This window comes from Lissotriton helveticus, chromosome 9 (assembly GCF_964261635.1).
Source record: "Lissotriton helveticus chromosome 9, aLisHel1.1, whole genome shotgun sequence".
NCBI classification, from domain to species: domain Eukaryota; kingdom Metazoa; phylum Chordata; class Amphibia; order Caudata; family Salamandridae; genus Lissotriton; species Lissotriton helveticus.
Genome location: NC_136070.1, coordinates 1047490924 through 1047511440, shown reverse-complemented (window position 1 = coordinate 1047511440; position 20517 = coordinate 1047490924). Strand labels below are relative to the sequence as shown.

At 41.7% G+C, this 20517-nt stretch overlaps 1 protein-coding gene across 5 annotated transcripts in view; it reads right to left on the bottom strand.

The window, feature by feature from the left end:
* Window positions 1–20517, bottom strand: part of ATP2B2 (ATPase plasma membrane Ca2+ transporting 2) — a 1528737-nt gene that overhangs the window by 1195735 nt on the left and 312485 nt on the right. For all 5 annotated transcript variants that reach the window (XM_078661398.1, XM_078661399.1, XM_078661400.1 and 2 more), the window contains exon 2: window positions 6430–6532. The gene's annotated coding sequence lies outside the window, so the exon portion shown is untranslated. The remainder of the gene's footprint in view (window positions 1–6429; window positions 6533–20517) is intronic.

Sequence of the window (20517 nt, the reverse complement as noted above, 5' to 3'; positions counted from 1 at the left end):
CTATTCCACTGGAATTATTTTAAGCATGACTACTCATACTAAGTAATACACCATAGTCACCAAGTACAAGCATCGGCCCGGCGTCTTGCTATTAAAGTTAGAATTGTTACCCTCTCTTTTTCTTTATGAAGTTGATGGCCAATAGGAATCTGCTAAGCCCAAATACAATGAGGCAGGATTGATCTGTTTTTAATATTTGCAGCATTTCATTCAGTTTCCCGAGGTTAAATCATCTACCTATCGGTTTTATCCATTTCCTTCTAGCGATTTTATATGCTGGGCAAAAGAACAAAACAAGTAGAAAATCCACTCAACTCTCAAATGGCATAGGCTACAGCTAGACTCCCCCTACTTAGATTGTGGCGTTGCCCATTTGGAGGTAAAAGTATGAATGTTCAGGTTTTGCTTAATTTTCATGATGAGATTACTATACAAAGCAACGGTGAAGCTGTGGGGAAGTTGTCGTTATATATATATATAATCTCCACAAACTTGTTTCACGAATAGCAGTGAAATGTGGGTTTATATTCTGTGCTATAAACTCACCCAAATATAAAAGACAGATATATATTTACATGGTCAAATTAGAAATTTTTAAAAAGATTAAACATTTATATTTTTAATTTATAATTAGTGTGTTAAACACCACCGTTATTTCTCTGCCGCATCATTAATGCTCTGAAAACAAGTTAACCTTTCTATTTTTATCTGGCAGCATTCAAATTACTGATAATGCACAAGAGCTCTAACAAAACCGCTGATGTAGGGTATAATTTTCCCTCAAGCGCATTATCTTAGCTGGTGGATCCAAAAAAAATAGGCTGATAAAACTAATGTACACATCAGTTGCTGAGTGTAAAAGGTTTTCAGCTACTCAGAAGAACCTTGCAGCATGGCATCTAAATAGCAGACAATTAGATACAAATGCGTAGGGTACATATGTGTTACATTAACCCTGATACGTGGTTTCTTCAAGCACCGTGGGTCTGCCTCGTTAAGTCGGCCACGGAGAACCTCTCTTTGAATCTCTCCCACAGTTCCTGCAATTCTCCAAGCAAAGCAAAAACGTGTGCCCAGTAGAAGCATTTTATTTTCAAGTGCTGTTTTTTTTTGGGCTGAAATAGGGAACGTGCTCTTTTATTTTTATTTATCTGTAAAATGTCTCAATTATTATCATAAAACAACTTGGAAAAGAGTTTTGAAACTCGGGAATTGCATGCAATTTCTGTGACTTTAAAACGGCATCCTCTGTATCAGCCAATCAAAATATAGACTTGTATATACCCAGTGGGTTTCAGAAAAGTGAAGGGTGATGGTTCTTGTTTGTTTGCTCCTTTGGTACTTATTACATTTTTCCTACATTCTCACTATATTTTTGAATTTGTTTATTGGTAGCGGCTTTGCATTGCATACTAAATAAAACTATCCTTTGGATTAATGTTTGATGTGGACTGGCTAATAAAGAAAACAGTGGCAACGTCGTGTGGCAAGTCACAGGAGCTACCATACTTTGAGAGTCTACAAGGCACATTTTACACTTCATGTTCAGGTTGAGAAAGACCCCATAAGGATGAATCTGAGTGCCCGCTTGTCCATTTGATTTCAAGATTGAGAGGGAAGAGTAACATCAGCAGAGTGAGAGGACCAGAAGAAATACCTATGTGCACAGAATGGTTGGTCTGACAGTTTTTAGGTCGTTAGTTGGGATGGAACTGAGGTACTCAGAGAATGTCTAAAGATAATACAGAAATTGACTACAAATGACCTACCATATGCTCAGTATTTCTCTATGACCTTTAAAGGTGTCTGTAGGACTGTCCTGACAGAAGGTTTGTAAGGAGAGTAATTGGAACAGGAAGTAGAAAAATACAAGATCATGCTATTTAGTTGGCTGCAAAACATGTGGACTATGCCAAACACATAAACTTGAGAATCAGTATTACTTGATGCTGCGTATGGCTCAGAGGGGTCCGTCAGATGATTAAGAGTTAGACCTACTGTGCTCACTATTGGCAAAGCTGGAAATTAATTCACAGCCTGGGATACACTTTAATTAAACAGGGGGGTGCATATATAATACCTTCCATATGTTTTATTGCATATTTGTTAAACTTGCATGAGGTATATGTTAAAATCTATTTGATTGCAAAGTTTAATTATTTCACATAATATGTCATTTGAAATTACTTGAAAGTCTTGTTTTGGTATTTCATTTGAGTGGTAGGAACAGGAATCTAGACATCCAGCAAAGGTCAAAGAGAACCACATCTCACTTGTAAACAGAATTCATTCATCAAACAGAACCTCACAATTTTTATTCTTCATGAATTTATGAAGTATTACTTGCAATTTACAAACTTGAATTGAATGAAACTGAACTACAGGTAAAGTTGCAGATATAATTTGCTTACTTTACAACAAAGCAGGCTAAATGCAGGATCCTAAAATGTAAGATAGTAGCACATTTGATGAGGCATGCCTTCACTTTTTTTATTTATTTATAAGAGAATCAGAGCTGCTCTGATGTTGCTAGGAATCTGTTACAAATAGTCACCGCACAGATGGAAAAGACCTATATCTTCTGTTGATTTTCCTTCCTTCAGTTTTTCACCTCCAGTCTGACAATGTTCTGTGTCCTCGCGGGGCATTGTCCATCTGACGTGGTTATTTTCTTTGCCAGTTATATGGAGGTGTCGGTGATGAATCCACCTGGAATGGGAGCCAATTTAACTCCTTCCATGTTGGGGCAACGAAGATAAACGTCTTCAGGATTTTGCCAGGGTTGGACTGAGACTGAAAATAGGTCCAGGCACCAACATAAAAGTGGCCTCCATTAACAATTCAGATAGCTCAAAAAGAGGTCCGCATTTGCAAGGCAGGGTCATTGTGAATGTGTAAAGAGAAGTTGTTTTGGGGTTTTGCAAGGTGTGGGAGACTGCATGCATTTGTACTTGCTACAACAGGCAATGAGCTTGGCAATATCAGGGACATTACAGTAGAAATTAGCCCACAAGACCATAAAACAGGCCCATAAACTGCTAATAAATCGACCCACACACTGAAATGCCAGATTAGCCTTTCTGGCTAACCTTTAGGGGATGTGCTGTAGCATGAATGATGCATTTGAGGGTTGACATGGTAATGTTAGGGGGATTATTAAGTGGAGTATTGACCCCATTCAGGTGTGTGAGTGCTAGAGCGTGGACTGCTGTACTGAAATCAGATTTATGCAGGTATAGTTGCACTTTTTCTAGCAGTAGAACAGGTACAGTTTTGTTTTGTTTCCTTGGGTATGCGTTCTTGGAAGGAAAGTTTTATGTTGCGGATGACTACAAATAATTTGGTACTGGTTGTCATCAGGTTAATGCTTTGCACTTGTAATTCCATGTAATCATTTTTTCACGGTTACTGCTATTAAAAAACCTTTAGATAACCTTAACCTCTGTATCACTCAATTGAATATATTTAGATGTTTCCTATGCTATCTAATTAATGCTACAATTGGGAGCATGCTATGTGTTCAGTCCTTTTAACCCTGCTCAGTTCTTTGCTTTTTGATTACCCGGTTTGGGAATTTAAATGTGCATGAGTCTCACTTACTGTAAATTCTATGACAAGGGGAAGAGGCTCTGCCTGATTACACGTAAACAAGTGAGCACATGTGTGCACACATGTGCAGGCTAAGCATGCAAGAGTAGCTCAGCATTGTATCTGCACACAGGTAACCTGTCAAAGAAGGAACCCTCAAACGATTGGGGCTGACCTAGTGTAGGCCATATAATGTGTATAGGAATTCATAGTGTAGTTCTGTAGCACTGACTGACTGTTCGCTCACTTATTATACCATTTTGGCAAAAACGTGGGCCACCTCAGTTTTCCTTACTTAGGATTAGGGATAGCAAGCACATATAATCATGTACAATGTACAATGACTACAGATACACTGACATTTTTGTGATAAATGTGCTCCTCCTCATACCACTTTAATAATTGTCATACTTCCATAGCTCAGCTTTAATCAAATCTGAGAGACACCGCCACCATATTAGAGCTTTTCCGCCGCGGTTGTAAGCCAACCGCTGTGGAAAAGCTGCGGACGGGAACCAGGACCCACCAGCCATCCTAATGTGGCGGTGGGTCTTTGGTGGGTCCGCTGCGGTTTTCCCGCATCATCCGGGCCGGCGGTGGCTTCCGCCGGCCCGGGGGATGCGGAAAAAATGCAATTGTAATAGGCCCCTTAATGTGTTAACTAACTCTTCAAGTACACCTGGCCTGGGCAAGTCCAAACCCCACAGAAATACATGAGGAAGGCCAAACCTCTGAGAAAAACCAAGGGAAGGTTTCCTTTGAATTTGTGGGTGGAAGAGATCAGACAGTGGTGTCCATTGGGAGTGGGGACTGAAGCTCCCAGGGAAGGTCTTTCCATAGACTACTTGAAGTCACCATTTCAAATGTCCCAGAATGCTCTGCAGGAGGTTTTGGACAGGGGTGAAGTGATGATGTGGCACCCCATAATTAGGAAGAGGTGCATACTTTCTAGAACTTTCCTTCCACAGCTAATGCCCCAGCTTAAGAAAGAGGCACTTGAGAAGGCACGGAACTTGGTAGCAATGACTGCCAAGGAATATCCATCTGAAAGGAGAAGCCACCTGATCCCACAGAGAAGATGAACTAAAATAATTTAACTCAAATTATTACCAAGGACTTGGATGGGCACTGCCCCCCTTATACCATTGGAGAAACAGTTGGAGGAATTGACCTGCTGGAGAACCTGATGGTTCCTCTGGGACATCTGTGGACTGACCCTTGACTCCACTGACATACAGGTTCCCTTTAATTAGCCAAGAGGCAGTGGAACCTGGTGAGAGCAGTAAGGAGTGTGTTCTGATTCTCGGCTAAATAAACGATACTCTCAGTTATAATTGTTCCTGTGGTAATATATGACTGTATGTTAATGTGCCTGCTACAGATATCTATGCAGCCTTGTCAGCGCTATATATCAGAATATTGTGTACTAAATAACACACTAAAAGAATATCGTACCAAAAATATTGACAACAAAAATTTCTTGTGGTAAGTATATGATGTTGAGTATAGACCTATTATTCACAGCTCAACATCTACATCCAGTGAAGATAAATATATGTATTGTAATGGTCCATATAAGTTGAGTTACTCTAAGTAAACCTATACTTACCTATACATACATTACCTTGTTAATATTGTGGGTTTCAATATATTTACCAAAATATTCTTGTTTCTGATATTTAGTACAATATTCTTGTACCAAACCCTTTTTAGCCTTTTCAACTTTGAGTTGAGAGACAGTGTAACATGTTATTTTCAAAAAAGAGTATTCATTTGGGGTTATTCATTTCATACAATCGTTATCTGTTTTACTAGTACCCATATCTTACTTTTTTAGGATGTTTTATGGTCTGTGCAGAGTGACAAGGTTTTTATGTTGTGCTTTTCCTAGCTCAGCTTCACTATTATTCACACTCGCTAAGCATTAGCACACATTTCACCATGAACTGGCAACAAATGGGCCATCTAATGCAGAATGGAAATGAATCTTTTAAATCCAGAAGGGAATTGCAATTACTGCATACTTTATGAATTAAAGAAAGTGGGCTGCTAAGGGCACCTGAATATCCATAGGTAACAGCAAACGGACATTTCAATATTAATCCTGCAACAAGAATTTAATAACACATGTGTCCATTGTGATCAGGTCAGATATCATAGAGCAGCTACAGTATAAGCTAAATCTTAAAACTCTTCTAGAGTATTAGTCCAGTTCAATTCAACCAAATAGAAGAGAACTGTTTTGAAATTGAAAAGAGTGGAATAAACAGAAATTCTAGGACAAACCATCATAATCATCAAAGTAATGATTGATAACTGGTACAATCCATAATTCTAGTCCAATTCCCTCCATAATTCCTCATTCTTCCCCACAGTTTCTTCAGCAGACAACATCTTCATGGAAAAGTTGGCAGTTCAATGGCAACCTTGCAGACCTCTTTATTCTTGTGGGTCCAATAACAGGATTAGCTGCCACATCAGGAATGATGGGCCTCTCATTATGAGTACTTTATTCTGATGTCATTAAGGATACCTCAAGACTCAGCAAATGAAAACCTATGATTGGGATCCTTTCAAAATCGCAATTTGTCTAAAGTGGACACGCAACATTATATCAAGGGATCCATCACAATTTACATATACTTTCTACTAGCATTCTACTATCTTGCTGATTGTTTTCTTTTTTTGGTATTCAAGGCCCTGCCAATGATAAAGCAAGGAGCCCCTCATGCAGAAATACTAAATAAACTAATTGGCTGCATCTCTCCCTATGTTTGAGAAGAGAAAGTAGACAGTTCTCCTAAAAAACTAGAGATTATTCATAAATAAATTGTACGCTACCTCGTTGTCCATACTCCAGCACAGCATTCAGTGATCAGTATGTCCCAGACAGCCACAGCTTTATTAACGTGAAGACCACAGCAGAGAGACTGCTGAGGGTTTCCTGTAAGAGAAAACACAAAGAGAAACTATAATATTCATTTCAGTGAAGCACCCTGGTGAAACAGCATTCAACACCTGTCTACCAAACGTTGGCTTGCCAGATATACCAGTTATATCAGTACTACTGCAGAGCAAACAATCCTAATTGCTAATGGAGAACACTACCCATAACACCCTGTAAAATACAGTTGGCTCTATGGGATCCAAAAACAAAAGAATAACTTTTCACTTTATTGTAGAGCTTAAAGTAAAAATATTGGTAACTGAGTAGACATTGTTGTGATGCAGGACACAACTTAGTGGAGGGTTTCTTTTTTCACCAAGTAAAACTAGTTTGATATTAGTGAATGATAGGAAAAAACAAATACACAAGATTAGTCTTTGATTGCTGAAAAACTTGACGTACGATAATTTAGGTCCAAAAGAACTGTCATGAAAATTGATTGCGTATACATTTTTATTCCAACATATTTACCTAGAAACTCAGACATCCCAACCAGAAAAGGAAACATCATTACACCACATTTGAGGATATTGGTTGGATTGTTTAGTACATGGTACTAGGGTCCAGGCAAGTGTTGCTAGTATAATATTGTGATAAAATCTTTCATAATTGTAAATGACTTACTCAAAAGCTATTCAAAGGAAAACAAATGGGTTTATTGGAAAGATACATATTTTGTAAATTCAGTTTCTTTTCAGGGTTTATAAACAAGTAATTGTTGATGCCACAGTGTAGGCTGTAATATTATAGTTATATTTTTATACACTTCAGTGCAGTAATCACCCATACTGCCTATATACAAAATGGAACTCAATGCAAATGTTGGGATGTACAGCAGGCCTGGGCGTAGTTCACAGAGTTTTGCTACTCAGAACTCTGCGAAATGAGTTCCGCAAGTGGTGGAGTGCATTACGAACTGACGTTCGCGCTGGTCTTCCTGCCGCTCAGGTAGAAATTCTACCTGAGCTGCAGCTCGCGAACTTACCATTCAGTGAGATCTGGGGAGCACGGAGTGCAGAAAACTCCACAAACTCAGCGAATTGAGTTTAGTTCACCACCCACGCCTAATCTACAGCTGTCTTGTAATGGTTCAATCCTTTGAGAAAAACAGAAGTTTCTACCCTAATGGCAAACGTCCATAGGTAGGGATTCTAATGGCACCACATAAAAAATGTGCGTATTCACTACATAAAAAAAGAGTCAAATAATACCTCTTTGATGTATCCCGTCATTGTCTTTTTTTTATCACAATAATACAAAGCGTCTTTTACAAGATTTATGTAAAATATTAGTTGGCGCTTCCATCACACCTGCCATTTGCTGACTAGGTCTTTGTAAGTCAACCCTGCATCTGTGACAAGGGTGTAAATCGAGTTCAACAATAATATACACGTTAGTACATCATGAATCAAAAGAAGTGAAGAAAGAGAAAACTGGAAGGCATTTTCATGCTTTTCTGGATTCACCAGGCAGCGATCTAATTTAAATTAGTCATGACTGATAGCTTTCTGCACTGCTTTCTTCTTCGCTGTAAATTCTTCCTCCTTAAATATCGAAATGAGACATTCCTTTGACCTATTATAAATGCAATTTGCAAGTCTCAAAAACAAATTCAATATATAAGAACGACTCACATACATGGAAATGTAAGAATATTTTATAGTACGACAAAAAAAGATGCAAATAGTGAAAAGCAGTCTGCCAAATGTAGTGCATTCCTTTTCAGAGGTCTGACATTTCTGCAGTATTTTCATAGGAATCAAGTTAGGAAGAAGTGTGACAACTCTGCTGATTCAGCAAATATTCACCTTCAACAAATCACGCTTCCCCTGCGTTCCTTCCCCAGAGGGTGGCCATGACTGAATTTAACATAAATCTAGCCGTTCTGTCAAATTACAAAGCAGGAGTTTCCTTTTGGATTTCATGAAAGTGAAAGGGATAGAAATGTAATTGCTCTTTTGAATGAAAAATGAAGCCATAAACCTCTACCTTTTAAAACCCCGGCTTTTCTTTGGGAAAACTGGCCAAGTTCATTATTGCTTATGAAATCTTATGCACAACCCTACAACAAAACACCAAACAAAGGTCACCCATGGGTCACCATGGAGGACTTTTGATGACATTTGTTTGTCTATGAACATAAGAACTGGCACACGTGAGCTGTTGATCATGTCTTATTGTATTCTTTACAACCTACCACTGCAAAAACAGGAACTGAAAAATTAAAAAATGCCACACAAAGTCAATATGAGGTTCCACCCTCTCTCTCTTTGATAAGGATGGTAGGGACACAGATCATAAGACAATAACATTAAGTAATAGATTCATCCGTTCAGGATTTCAGAATGTAAGGACATCAGCTTTTATGAAGTTCTAAAATTATTTTGGAAAATATTTATATTTTGTGTGTATTTTGTAATGTTTCTTGTTTCCAGGATCTTTGTATTGAAATGAAATGAAATGAAAAATTGCACTTGTATAGCGCGTAACTACCCGGAGGCCTCGCAGCGCTTTAGACTGATTACTGTGGTGGGCTACCGGGTACGTCAACACGCTTTTGCAAACAAATGAGTTTTCAGAGCTTTCCTGAATAACATTCGGTTGTTATTCTCTCTCAGGGCTAGAGGGAGAGAGTTCCAGAGCCTTGCAGCCGTGTGGGCAAAGGAGCGGCCGCCCCATCGGGCTTTGTTGATTTTGGTTGTGGTTGCCAAATGCAGTGTACCAGAGCGAAGAGCTCTAGATGGCGCATAAGGCACCACTAAGGGAAACAGAACGGCAGGGCCAGTTCGGTGGAAAGATTTGTGCAAAATGCACATGGCCTTAAACTGCACTCTGGCAACCACTGGGAGCCAATGGAGTTCTTTTAGTGCATTCCTCGCTGATTGCCAGCGAGGAATGTTAAACAGTAGTCGGGCGGCGCAGTTTTGCGTGACTTGGAGCCTATTGGTCACTACCGCCGGGGCTCCTAAATATAGGGCATTTCCATACTCCAGGCGAGAAAGTATCGGGCCTGCACCATGACCCTTCTCGTCTGGAATGGGAGCGGAGGTATTGTGTAAATTAATGTAATTATGTTGTAATTTCACTCTACTTAGAGTGTTGCTATATTGCATAGATTCCATTGTTGACGCTGACCCTGTGGGAAGCTCTCGCTATTCCAGCGAGGAAGCCTCTGACCCTTCTGACCCTGCTGCTGCTGTTGCCGCCAAGCCTCGCCGGACCCGCTGCGCGGGTCCCGCTTCGCGGTGTGAAGCACTTTTCTGGTTTTCTGAAGGGGCACTGTTCCCGACCTACCGGCAGGGCTGCGAGCATAGCGGTGGACTCCGAGGACCAGGAGTCCACGCGCGCCCTTACTCCAGCTGGGCTGCTCTCCCTGCCGGCCCCGCCTTCACCTAATCATCGGATAAATCAGCGCCCCACCTGAAGCTCCGTGGATTCCATTGTTGACGCTGACCCTGTGGGAAGCTCTCGCTATTCCAGCGAGGAAGCCTCTGACCCTTCTGACCCTGCTGCTGCTGTTGCCGCCAAGCCTCGCCGGACCCGCTGCGCGGGTCCCGCTTCGCGGTGTGAAGCACTTTTCTGGTTTTCTGAAGGAGCACTGTTCCCGACCTACCGGCAGGGCTGCGAGCATAGCGGTGGACTCCGAGGACCAGGAGTCCACGCGCGCCCTTACTCCAGCTGGGCTGCTCTCCCTGCCAGCCCCGCCTTCACCTAATCATCGGATAAATCAGCGCCCCACCTGAAGCTCCGTGGATTCCATTGTTGACGCTGACCCTGTGGGAAGCTCTCGCTATTCCAGCGAGGAAGCCTCTGACCCTTCTGACCCTGCTGCTGCTGTTGCCGCCAAGCCTCGCCGGACCCGCTGCGCGGGTCCCGCTTCGCGGTGTGAAGCACTTTTCTGGTTTTCTGAAGGGGCACTGTTCCCGACCTACCGGCAGGGCTGCGAGCATAGCGGTGGACTCCGAGGACCAGGAGTCCACGCGCGCCCTTACTCCAGCTGGGCTGCTCTCCCTGCCGGCCCCGCCTTCACCTAATCATCGGATAAATCAGCGCCCCACCTGAAGCTCCGTGGATTCCATTGTTGACGCTGACCCTGTGGGAAGCTCTCGCTATTCCAGTGAGGAAGCCTCTGACCCTTCTGACCCTGCTGCTGCTGTTGCCGCCAAGCCTCGCCGGACCCGCTGCGCGGGTCCCGCTTCGCGGTGTGAAGCACTTTTCTGGTTTTCTGAAGGGGCACTGTTCCCGACCTACCGGCAGGGCTGCGAGCATAGCGGTGGACTCCGAGGACCAGGAGTCCACGCGCGCCCTTACTCCAGCTGGGCTGCTCTCCCTGCCGGCCCCGCCCTCCCGGTAGCTAGCTGGTCAGCTACATTAAGGATCCTCTACTCCCGCAGCGCGGGAGCGCGCGGGAGGGCGCGCGGGAGAAGCCCGGGACAAGGGCGGGACCGTCTGTGGCCGTCCGGGGCCGCTGGAGGCCGGGCTGGGCCAGCCCTCTTACCAGTGTCTCATATCTACTATCACCAGTAAGTGACATTGAATACCCGAGTTTGTTTGAGACTAATATGGCATCGTCTACAATTACACACTCTGTCAACAGCCACTTGGTAACTCCGACCGTAGAGTCTGGCTCATTGGCAATTGGCCCCTTAGATAAATTCTTTTTTAATCGCTCAATGACAATAGATAAAGAATTAACCCTGGCAGAGAAGCGCGCGGAGCGCAGATTATCAATTGAAATACTTAAGAACTCAACGGATAAGTTTCCCAATCTAGCTTATCCCACCCTGGTAACCCCTTTATCATCAGTAACCCTCCCAGGTACAACCGAACACTCTGAGGTCCAGGTTGGAGAAGTTAACAAGTGTGTTGCGATAGATTCAAATAATCTATGTGGTAGTAAATCGCAACTAACTCTACACCCCGATTCCGGCCCCCAGGTCATATTGGCCCATTCTAAAACTGGGTCCAAAAGGAAATGGACATCTTCGGTAAAAAAGTGTAAAAAGGCGGTTAAACCCCCACAAAAATTTAGGAAGATAAATAAACCTGTGAATATTGGAAAGGTTGTTACCCAAGAAGTCCAAAGTCCAGACACTGTTTCACCCACGATTCTTGTATCTCTGGATTGCCAAGATAAAGTGGATAATTCCTGTTCTGTCTCTAATGTACCCTGTAAGGAAAATGCTTTACCCCCTGTAAATGTATTGCCAGATTTGGAAAAATTGTTTAGACTACTACTTACCCCTATAGAGGATAGAATTGCCAAGCTTGTCGATAGGTTAAATCATTTCGAACAGATAACATTAGACAATTTCTATTCTACCAAATCTTTGATTAAAGCAAATAGGGTGGAAGCGAATACAAATCTTCAGGCTGTTAATAACCCTGTTATCCAGGATAAGGGAAGAAACCCCAGAAATAGCTCTCCTTTACACTCAAAGCAAAGTAAATCTACAACAAAAGCTATTGCAAAAACTCTAGATAGAGTAGAGAGAGCGGCCGCTGGTCTTGAACCATCTCAGTCGACCATAATACATCTTACACAGCCCATAACACCCCAGACACAAAATCCATCGGTTGCTGTGAACGCTGAGGCTATATTGTGTCACCAAGTGGGTAAAGTACCAACACCTGTAAAAGTGACTACTAATGTACAGATAGCTCCAAACATCACGGGGGGAGGGAATAGGGCTAACATATGCCCGTCGGCAAGTAAAACTTTAGTGTCGTCCCAACCAAACAACAAATCACAGGCACAGAAGCCTGCCCCCCAACATGTCCCCCAAGTTCCCAAATCCATCCCACCGCCCTTGGCAAAGCCGCCCCATAGAAAACCCCCTATTAATCTCACCCCAGACTCCTTCCCCTATGTGGCAGTTCTCATCAATGTACCACCACTATCCCCAGGACAGAGAGAAACATTCCAGATGCTTAAAAATAAGACCATGCACTGGTTAAAGGAAAATCGTCCTCTGCCTGGTGATGTCGATGGGCTAATAATAGGGGCAAGGAGAATAGATTGGATGGGATATACACCAAAAACCTTGGGGGGGGATTGCATTGTGCTTAATTTTCAAGATCCAAGGGTGGTGGGATGGATAACTAGGCAGGGATGGGGAACAAATAAGGGTGGTATCGGTATTGTGGACCTCACCTTTTTTTACCCCCGACCCACAAGTGTAACGACTAGTTTACTCAATGAACCCTTAATCCCCCCTACTGTATCATGGCCAATCAACCCTTTACCATCTCGTCCTGTTGGTCACCATTACACCTTAAATACATATTATAATCCCTATGTAGGATGGCAGGACCCGGGATGGGGATATTGACAAACCGGTACAGAAAGTGTGGGCAGGATTATTAATGAACTAAAAGGGTCATATGATGTATATGGTAACATAATTGTTACAAACCAATCGGTCAATAATATTGAGACGGGGGGTTTGCCTAAAGAAGGTGGTCTTAGACTGGGAACCTCAAGTGCAAATGTTACGATAACACACCCAGTAATAGTAGACTCGACTGTCGATTCAATAAACGACCCAGAAGGGCTGACTAGTTCTATGGATAGTCCAATGCTAGCCCGAGTACTTCCATCTACTAATGCTCGTGATGGGACAAATGTTGGTATTGGTACGCTTCTATCTTGGAATGTTGCCGGGTTGGCTAGTAAGTTGGATTCCAAATCCTGGGTGAATTTTATAAGTGGTTTTGACATTTGGTGTTTCCAAGAAACCTGGGCTTGTGATCCCCTTTTTTGCCTAGGTTACCTGAATTATTGTATACCAGCTTCAAAAGGGGGAAGAGGGCGGCCGAAGGGAGGTCTAACTGTTTGGGTTAGACAGGACCTGCATATCAACATCAAAATGCTGGACCTGGGAGATAGTGATTTGCAAGCACTAAGGATCACCGCAGTTAAGGGCCAACCGATGGATTTGTATAATGTCTATGCGAGGGGCAACAATGTGACCAATTCACCCACTATTGAGTTGTTGTCTGCTGCCATAGAGGCTAACTCCCGGGAAAGTACAATGATAATTGTTGGGGACCTAAACAGGACATTTGAACCTTTGGACTGTACAAATGACCACCTGGAGAGTGAAGAGGACAATCTCTGGGGAGTACCATCTTTATGTTTAAAACCTGTGAAACGATGGACAAAAGAGATCTTATTATTAAATGGAATTTGTATGGAACATGGTTTAAGAGCACTGAATGGGAGAACACCGGGGGACAAGGAGGGCAGCAACACTTTTGACAATGGTATCAATAGGAGCCGAATTGACTACATTTTGTGTAGTCTTCAGTTGTGGAATGGGGTTGTTGATATGGTTGTAAGGCCCCGGGTTGAAAGTGATCACAACCCCCTATGTGTGACCCATAGGTGGTGGAATATCTGTTCAGGAAATACTATAGAGATACACGACGAAACCCCTGTAATGAGTAACGATGAGCGTAGGTTAAAATGGCCCAAGGTATTGGCTAATGAGGCCACTTTGACCTACATTAGCAACGAGGTTGATAGTGCAATTTCCGCGATGGATGCTGCGGTTCCAGTGGTTCCAGGGAACAGTTGCATCACCGAAATCCACAATAAGTTATTTTCCCTCCTGAGACCATGCTTTTATATTAAAAAAAGGAAAGGGAAAAAAGTTAAGGAAGTGGGTAGGTGGTTCGACAATCACTGTAGAACAGCACGGTTAGAACTGGGACAAGCCATAAGGAATAGGGACCGCGCTGCAGTGATAAAGAATAGGAAGCTGTACAAACTAGCCATTTATCGTGCTAAAAAGAAATGGGACGAAGCCCATTGGGCTGAATTAAAAGAGGCCTCTGATAACAAAGACTCAACGCTATTCTGGAAAATCATAAAGTGGGGCAGTGGAGCAGGTCCTGCTAAGCCAGATAATAACATAGCAGAGGAAGCTTGGGTTGACTATTTTAAACCACAGTACGCGAAAGGTGATTATCCTGTGGCAGCTGATAGTATAATATCGGTTTATGCAACCGATAATCTATTCTCTCTCAGAGAAGCAGAAATTGCCATTTGTTCCGCGAAAAGTGGGAGGGCACCAGGTCCAGATGGTATTCCCCCCGATATTTTCAAGCACGACGTAAGAAGGTGGGCGAGATATACCCTCCTTGTAGCAAATGCCCTAGCGAAGGGGGCTGTGGTCCCAGAGATCTGGAAGGGTGCAACAATTATCCCAATTCACAAAAAGGGCGATCGCTCACTGCCTGCTAATTATAGGCCCATAAGCTTAATAGCCACCATGCAGAAAGTAGTTGGGAGAATGGTAACAAACCAGCTAATGGACTGGGTAGAAAATAACAACGCCCTCTCTCCATACCAAGCGGGATTCAGGCGATCTACCAGTACTATCGACCAGGTCTTCCGCTTCACTATACTGCGGTGGAAGACCGTTGTACTGGGAAGGGGCTGCCTGTACGTCGCGTTTGTCGACCTGCGGGCGGCGTTTGATCTAGTCCCCCGGTACAAGCTATGGTCGGTTCTTCAAAAGCTGGGGATTCCTGCCGATCTACTAACATTGATCATGCGATTGCACGAATCCAACTTCGCCAGAGTCCAGTGGGGCGGAAGTGGGGAGACAACAGCGGATTTCCCTGTGGAAAGGGGAGTCCGACAAGGCTGTTCCATGGCCCCTCTACTTTTTTCGTTATTTATTAACGGTATCGTCGAGAGAATGTTGAAGGCTAGTGTGGATGCCCCATCGTTAGCGGACATCAGGGTCCCGATCCTGATGTTCGCTGACGACACTCTTATTTTGTCCAAGACCCCCATGGGGCTCCAACGTGCATTAAACATTTTCGAGGTTTTCTGCCTGGAGCATGGGCTAGAGGCTAATGTGGGAAAAACAAAATTAATGGCCTTTTCCACAGGACGCAGGAGTTACCCTAAGGTAACCTTAAATAGCAGTAGGCTAGATACCGTTACTGAATTTACGTATTTGGGTGTACAGATCGCTGAGGGTGCTGGCTGGACGCATCATGTGGACAAAGTGGTCCTAAAGCACAAGCAGCTTTCAGGTGCTCTAAGGGGAGAACACCACAGATCCAAAACAAAGCCCATAAAGCCAGTAACAACCGTGTATGATGCGAAGGTCCTGGGTGCCACTCTATATGGTGCGGAGCTATGGGCCTGGGATAACCTCGTGGCTCTCCAGATTTCCGAGAATAAGTTCATGCGAGGGATAACAGGACTCCCACAGAGCACCCCTCTAATCCCATTGTTTATGGAGCTGGGTAGACGTACCATTGTAGACAGAGCCCGATTGCGCCCAGTCCTCTACTGGAGACGCCTTTGGACGACTCCAGAAATAAGACAATATGCTGAGGGTTTTCTATGGATTATCAGGGAAGATATCTTCCACAAGATAAAATGGTTAAAACATCTAAAGACCATGCTAGTAAATCTAGGATTTTCAAATCTTTGGAATAATCCTGAGGGGGAAATCTTCCCTAGTAAAGAAGCCCTCAAAGAACAATACTGGGACTGGGTGGGTGGAAAGATGCTGAAAGATACTAGGGCTGATTCTATGTCTGGCCGCTATTTGGAGACAAAAATTCTTCCAGTCCTAGAAAATTACTGGGATAATATTACGGTACCATTGGACAGGAAACTTGTCTTCCAGCTTAGATCAGGTTCAATCCCCCTAAATAAACTGACATCTGGTTGGCACAGACCCACTAATAACTTATGCCCAGCATGTGAAAATGCCGAGGAGAGTATAGGTCATTTCCTCTTCGTATGCAAAGCTTATGTAAATCCAAGGAGAAAATGGCTCTCGCCGGTATGCAAAAACCTGGGGACACGTGACAGTGCAGTGGCTCTAAGAATCCTATGTACAACAAACCAGGATTCAATAGTCATAGGGGTAGCCAAATACCTGGGTTGGGCTTGGGCAATTAGACGACGGTCCTTGGGGGGTAGTAGGTAATCAGGCATTCTTTTAAATAACGTTTTATGTAATATCACTGTTATAAATGGTTTTTATAATGTAAATGTAGTATAAGCTGTACGTCATGTTTAATGAATTTTTTATTCTGTAATTATGTATTATTGTGTAATTATCTTGGTTTTATGTGCTTTTATGAGAATTGTCTCGAATAAAGCTTATACAAACAAAGCATAGATGATAACCAGATGCAGATATTTTGTGTTTTGCACCACAGTAACCTAAAGAGAAACGCTGTTTCCCTCGGACGTTTTACTGGCAAGAAACTGTGATCATCAAAAACATTTTTATATAAGTAACATGGAAGTTAACTGTGTTCAAACATGATTTTTTATTGATAAATGTGTTCTCGAGTCACTAATATGGTTATAGTTCAATGCTTCTTCATGCATTTTGCCTCCAATTTGACATGCTCAAAGTATACTAGCTTCTGTGTCATGAAGGTTTTTTTCGTAGGCTTTGTGTAATAATTAAGCCAGTGTTGAGATAATGGTTCTGAACCCGTGCCCCAAGGTGCTATTAACTCAGCTGAATGAGAACTTCACTATATTCATTTCTTTTTCCAAGCATAGTACATTATTTCTATCTTCTTCATCATACTATACCTCCATTTTCCTTGAAAGCTTATGAATGCTTTTAATTCAACGCACACTCAGGTTCTCTAATACACTAGGTCTATTAAAGCCTCAGGGGTTAGTATGCATTCAGACAGCCTATTGAATGACTATTACATGATACATAGTCGTTCTGCAAATAACAGACTTTATGTTACTCCTAAACAATCAAAGTGCAATGGCAAATCTACAATGACACAAAAAGGATATCAAAGCCTGCATTTCTCTATTATTCTCCTGAACATGATTCTGTTATAACAAATGTCAGTCTCATTGAGTCAAATCCAGCTAACAGACAAAATGATGTTATGCTCTTGATGACAATCTCTAAGCCTCATGAAAGAATGATGAAAGTAACATAGCATCTGCAGGAATGAATTCCATGCAATAAAAATAATAAATGCTGATTAGAAAGCAATAGCAAATCCTCAACAGAATGAAATTGGTGGCTGAACTATTTTAAAGAATCAAATAAAAGAACAACATTTGCAGAAGCAATAAGTCTATCTTTTTATTTGAAGAGTTTGTTCTAACAGGGCTACTTTGTATATGTTATAATATCTAATAATAAAATCACAAAATAAGGCAAGATCTTAAGCTTTAATAGTATGGAAACTTTGCTAAACAGATGTAATAGCAGTGTTACACCAACACCTACCCCCAAAGAAGACAGCTGTGAAAAGGAATGAATAAATGAAGTTTGCAGTGAAAGTGGTGGCCACGAAAGACATACACTAGAATATGTTGCATAGTAGATATTTTTCATAGACAGCGTTTCCGTTGTTTCTGAAAGAAAGTCTATGTGTATCCAGGTCTTTAATCTGTGAACAACACATAGTAAATCCAACACCATGTTATCATGAAAACAAAATAAACCAAACTCACAATGACTTTTTGAAAGCAGTGTGACCTTACGACTGATTAACACACCCAAACAATAACTGCCCCTTAACCAAAATACCAAAAGTCAGCAATTCAAAAGTCTCTATTTCTGCAAAAATCAATACATACAAGAACCCACACTAGTTTCTACCACAAGCTACATTTCATTTGGCATCAGCAGTCTAACAAAATAACTACTTTATGCCCACTTACTAAGGCTTAAGACCTAATAGGAACACAAATGGGGTAATGTACCAGTAACTAAAAAAGCATGGAACTGATAGACAGCCCATTCAGGTAATACTAAGCCATGAAATACACATGAAAATCAGAGGTTGAAACCACAGTGTCCATTTGTATTTCTCATTTTAGTTTTTAAAATATGTGATGGCATATTGTATTCCAGTCTTTCGAAGCGATTGGTAGCAATTCATAAAAAGAAGCAGCAGTGGGATGAAAGTGTAAGAGTCTGTACAAGAATCTGAGAGACTGAAGCACCATGATGCATAGAAGGTGTTAAAAAACTAACGGAGTAAAAAATGGAGAAGAAAAAATAAGTAGAAATGATATTTTTTAGGTCAACAATAGTGATAGGAAGATAAAGTAGGTTATGTGAAGGAGGTGTACTTCTTAGAAAAAAAATCAACAGATGTCACTGATTTTCTACATGCATTCGCCATATATGATATACATCAGAATGCACGCTAAAGCATCAGGTTTGAAGCAAAAGAGTGCCCACTGACAATGGAAAAACATCAAGAGTACTTTCTTTACGAAAATATTTAAAAAAATGCAAATTGTTTCTAGAAAAACATGACAAACAAATAAAGAAAAGGAACAACAAAATGAAATTTCAGTTCAATGTGAGTGAACACTATCTAAGAAAAACATAATTTGAAATGTAAACAATGTTACATGTAGAATTTTGTGTTGTCTGGATAATAATAACCTAAATACCTTTTGATTGTTCTTACCAAATTGACAATTTGATTAAGACAAATAAAAATAAAAATTTAAACTAAGGTTTTTTTTATAACATCTTTGATGCTTTCAACCGAGTTTGGGATTTCTTTTAGATCCCTTCAGACTGATACAGAATGACACCAAAAGGTACGAAAGATAAACATACACGTGTATATTTACTCATGAGCATATTTACTACGTCACCTAAGTGTAACTCTCCGTATTTTTGCTATCCACCATTTCCAAGTTGATATGTACACCTAAGCATAGACTTACACCTCTAATGAGCGGGTGGGACCTACAATGACCGTATTTAGAACCATAATGTCACTACAAGTAACGTTACAAATGTCCCACTAAGGCAGAGATCTCCACTACAGAGATGTCTCAGTGGGAAAAGATAGGGAAATCAAGAAGAGTTTATTATTAAAACAAATAAAACGTACTTAGATTTTAATTTGTAATATAAATGTTATTTAAACTAAAATATTCAGTATTACACTGGAAATATTTAAGTAAAATTTACAGTACATTAACTTCACTAATTGAATGTCACTTTATGTGTTTATTTATAAATATTACATTTTGAACAGTAAATTAAATAAATACTTATCCTTCCACTAGCATGTCTATCTTTGTTTCATTAGTGACAAACTTGGTTAAAAGTTATATATTTAATTTAAAAATTTACTTTTGTAAAAAGTGTATTATTTTTTTAATTATAATAATTATGAGGAGTTTATTAATGACTTAATAATATAAATGATTTGAAAGGTTGAACTAATTCACCATAGGCTGTTATTTTATATCTGTACCTCCATTGTTTTCTATTGTTTTCAGTGGCTTTCTTACACTAAAGCAAGGATGGGGTACATTTGCACCTGTACAGCTCAGTTCCAACAAAACTGAGGTACTTATGATCGGGAAGAACACCTCCACATGGGACCACAGCTGGTGTCCTACAGAACTCAGACCCACACCCATCCCAACCAACCATATACGCAACCTCAGCATCATCCTCGATGGACAACTGACCATGAAAGAACAAATCAACGCAGCCGCCTCCTCCTGCTTTCACACACTTTGCATTCTCCACAGAATCTTCAGGTTGGTCCCTACCAACACCAGAAAGACCGTCAGTCAGGCTCTCGTCATCAGCCACTTCGACTACAGCAATGCCCTCTTTGCCGGCATCTCAACACAGTTCCTCAGAAGACTACAAACCATATAGAATTCTGCAGCCTGACTCATCCTGGACCTCCCCAAATGGACCCACATTGCCCCACACCTCAGAGACCTTCACTGGCTCCTCATCCAGAAAAGATGCCAGTTCAAGCTCCTTATGCATGTCTACAAAGCCCTCTACAACCCAGGACCTGGCTTCCTCAACCTGCAACTGAACTTCCACCAACCGTCTAGACACCTGCTCGCCTCCTCATTCACCCTTGCACACACATCCCCGTATCCATAGCAGCTGCAGCGTGTCTGCTCCTTCACCTACATCACTGCCAAGACCTGTAACGGTCTCCACCTCCAGCTCCCT